Raw genomic sequence first — 3,820 nt, 5'->3', positions numbered from 1 at the left:
CGGGGTCACAGGGCCGCGCGCTGCCATAGCCGGTACCGCCGCTGCGGCGTCAGCCGGGAGCCCGCCTACAGCCGCCCGCCCGGCCATAGCAGGCACCACCAAAAACCCCAAAGCTCCAGAACGCGAGGAGAGATACCGGGGATTGCCTTTACCAAGGGGTGGGGGATATGGCAAGGAACATTATTTGTTTCGCTGAAACAGAAAGTTTCTTCGCCAGCAATCCCTGGGAAAGAGATCTGGAGGAACCAAGGCAATCTACAGCCAAGGGCGCTGGGGTGAAACACCAGGACAGGGAGCTCAGCAGCGGTAGCAAAATGCTTGAGGGAGCAAATCACTGCTGTGGGATGACTGTCTGGGGGTGGGAGCTGTGCCGCTGTCCTTCCCTCCCTGCATCGTTCGATGGTTGCCCCATTACTTTTCCCTTCTCTATACATAGCGTCAATGCTCCCTCAGTCATTATTCAGTGCTATATTCTGCTGATTGTCACAATCCCGTGTTTCTGCCCTTGGCTGACCTTGGTGCACAAAGAGAAGGCAGAGCTCACATTAGAGACCGACACTGGCTGTGCAGTCTCACCGCTGGGGTCGCAGGCACTTTTTGGGCAGCAAGCAATTCCAAAAATGCAGACTGGGGTTAAGGCCAACCTCTCCTCTGCGACGGCCACACAGGCCCTGGGCAAGGCACAGCACACACTCCCCCTTGACCGCTCCAAACAAACACCACAGAACTGGCACTGTCCCCTCAGCTGCCAACCACCGCACCTTCAAGGAACAGATCCTTGGGGAGCACCAGGGTCTGGCTGCACCCCCAACAAGCCTCACAGAGCTGCAAGACAGAAAAGCAGCCATGCCCAAGAGAACCCATATAACGGACAGACAAACGAGCTGCAGGTCAGTCAGTCTCCGAGATTCAAGAGTGACCTTTCGTCCTTGCTTTCTGAAAATACAGAATACATTTCACCTTTGCATGCAGCAGCAAAAGCAAAGCAAGGAAAAATAAGAGACCCACACAGAACTTAGAAGGTTTGGCCACCTCTGATTTTTGTTGTCACTGATAAAGCTTCACTTCTGCTTGAGGTGGGGAAAGGAGGGGAAGAAAAATAAAAATGAATTCAGAGCACAAAGGAACGGAGAACAACAGCACTCAAGGAACTAGATCAAGCTTGCAAACACATGCAACTTTAATTATGGCATTTTAAGTAACAAGGTCAAACTTCTAAAGTCTACCCAGTCAAGACTGAGTTGAAGGTTTCTTCTTTGATGTGCGAGGTAGCAAATGCATGTTTCGGCATTTGTACAGATTAGGTTTTTTAGGTTTTCCATAAATGTCATTCTCGTATTTGCTTATCACTTATTTTGTAAATTCAGCAATGAAAATGGTGGCAGGGCAAGAGCACACGACTTCTGGAATATTTGCTGAGCCTTCTCTGAACTTATATCTGATTTTGTAATATATCTTCCAAAATAATATAGAGGGTTTTGAGAACAACATTGATAAATGGTGAAACAGAAATGCCACATAAAACAACTTCAAGATCAGTAGAATGAAACATAAACAGCAAGAAAAGCCTTCACAAGTTTCTTCCAGACTTTACAATTTATTTCATAGATCTGCACATGAAATGTATGAACATGTAAGTATTTAAACACTTTGTATTTCTGCTGTGCTCATTTATTTGTAGGTCACCTGGTGATCAGGTTACTTCTTACCGAGTATACTGTCAACCTGAGAAAGAGGAGAAAAAAAAAAGTCTCACCAACAAGGAAAACAGATGCGATGAATATGGTTAGGAACAGCTCACAACGGACTGTATTTTTAGCTGAAAAGAAATATTTATGGGAAAAATAACCACAGCACTACAAGTTTTTCTATACCTAGTAGGCAACATGAAAGGATTGCTAATTTGCTCTGAGGCCATAACCCCAATAGAATTTTTAGCTGGCAGGAACACAATTATGCTTTTTACATTGACATGGACAACGACCACATACAATTGTCACTACAACGCAGGTCCATGGGCAGTGACTTTATCTCATGTGTAATATGAGTGAAACTGAGAAAAATGCTTCCCATTGTAGGCCTGCTAAAATAAAAAAAAGGCAAAGGTAAGCTATTTTTAGTAACCTTGATCTCCTTGCCACTAAAGCACTTGTGAGGTATTCCCCTTGCAACCTAAATTTATCACAGACACTGTGAGGGATGTGTTATTTTCCAAAAGTTTGCATGCCCAAGACAGGAAGCTGGCAGTGAATATGCACGCAAATGAATATATGAAAAAATAAATCAGTCACCTTATCACTTAAAACTGGGAATGAGTTACAAGAATAGCGAAAGCCAGGAAGTATTACGGAAAGTAATAAAGCAAGAAGGTAAGCCAGTGCGATATCCTGATCGCTAACGGAAGTCAGAGGTCTGCAGAATTGGTGTTCAGCCAAGTCAAAGGCATCTCTGTGTGCATACTTACTATGAACATCCTGTACACTTATGTTGTCGCTCTTCTTTTCTTCTTTCGTACTCCATTACATCTTCATTATGCTGCTTGACAAGCTGTAAGATAGCAGTGTATGATAAACCACTATGCAAGGCACAGCTGCAACCAGAGAACAGAGATTTCTACAGAATACAAAATTCCTGTTATCAGAATGCAAACCAATACATAACTGGGACAATAAACTATGAATTGTCCAGTGAGGCATTTTTTCATACCTTTCTCAAACATTTTCCGCTGGCCGATTGAGGTGGGGAAGCTCCTACCAATCAATCAATCCACCACCACACCCAAAAATGGGGAAAACCCCAAAGGGAACCCACCCCACCCTGAATAAAAAGCATTGCCATCACGGGAGTGCTGCTTATCCTGCACATTTCTCCATGAGAGCTACTGCACCCTGCTTGCTTAATTGAGCCTGCAAGTTCTCCGGACCAGGGAACACCTTACACCTGCATTTGCTCAGGAAAAGGGGGTCTTAATCAATTAACTACAGCTGAAAAATGAGAAGAGAATGTATTGGTAGTCTGATAAACACAACATTATTTAGGCACATCCCTAGGTCTTCTCCCTTTTTCTTTTTCTTATAAGATTGACTGGGGTAAAGAATGTTAAAGCCTTAAACCAACAGGCCTGAGGAATTATTCTTCTGTTGTGGCCGGTTTGAGCTTGCAACAGAGAGAAGCTTAGTAAGTCATTCATTTTTATAAAGAAAAGCACAACATAGATTTGGGAAAACATAACTAACCAACATACCATGCTTCAATCTTGACACCTCCTATGACCATCCATTACCCCAGTCAACCAAGTAGGTTGCAGTCAGGGTTTGAGAATAGTTAAGTTCAACAAAACCAAACGAAAAGACTTACAAGAGCCCACAAGGCAGCGCTGGTGCTGAAAGCCAAGCCAACTCCAAGCCAGTTTGGTTGGTCATAATTAGGTTTTTTTGCAACAAATGCAGACCGAGTAAAAGCTAAAAAGGCAGAAGATTACAAATGCATTAACATTTCTCAGGATTACACTACCAAGTGAATTACTCACACTCGTACAATAAGGGGGAAAAAAACCAACCAAACAAACCACAACAACCACGACCCACACAAATCCAACTATCACATACGAGTGGTCCCTGTCACGCTGTTCTAGCGCATCGTTACAGCTGGGATAAACCGCAGCACACGCTCCCTGATGCGAGGGGGAGGCGAGAGCAAAGCAGTGCCTTCCCCCCTCCCCCGGCCACCGAAGCCATACCCCACCCCATCTTTACCTGCAGAAAGCTCCCACCCCCGCTCCCCATCCCTCGCCCGACCGGGCAGCGGCACCCCCCGGCAG

At 45.0% G+C, this 3,820-nt stretch overlaps 1 long non-coding RNA gene across 1 annotated transcript; it reads right to left on the bottom strand.

Annotated features, from left to right (window-relative positions):
- Positions 1 to 1,573: 1,573 nt before the first annotated feature.
- Positions 1,574 to 3,351, bottom strand: LOC118453318. The gene is made up of 3 exons (XR_004843239.1): positions 3,245 to 3,351; positions 2,465 to 2,547; positions 1,574 to 1,725 (listed from the first exon to the last, which is right to left on the bottom strand). It is a non-coding gene; the product is annotated as an uncharacterized LOC118453318 (long non-coding RNA).
- Between the last annotated feature and the right edge of the window lie 469 nt (positions 3,352 to 3,820).

This window comes from Egretta garzetta, unplaced genomic scaffold (genome assembly GCF_000687185.1).
Source record: "Egretta garzetta isolate BGI_Z169 unplaced genomic scaffold, ASM68718v1 scaffold751, whole genome shotgun sequence".
In the NCBI taxonomy this organism is placed as follows: Eukaryota; Metazoa; Chordata; class Aves; order Pelecaniformes; family Ardeidae; genus Egretta; species Egretta garzetta.
Note: the sequence above shows the minus strand (reverse complement) of the source record. Positions and strands in the feature narration are given on the sequence as shown.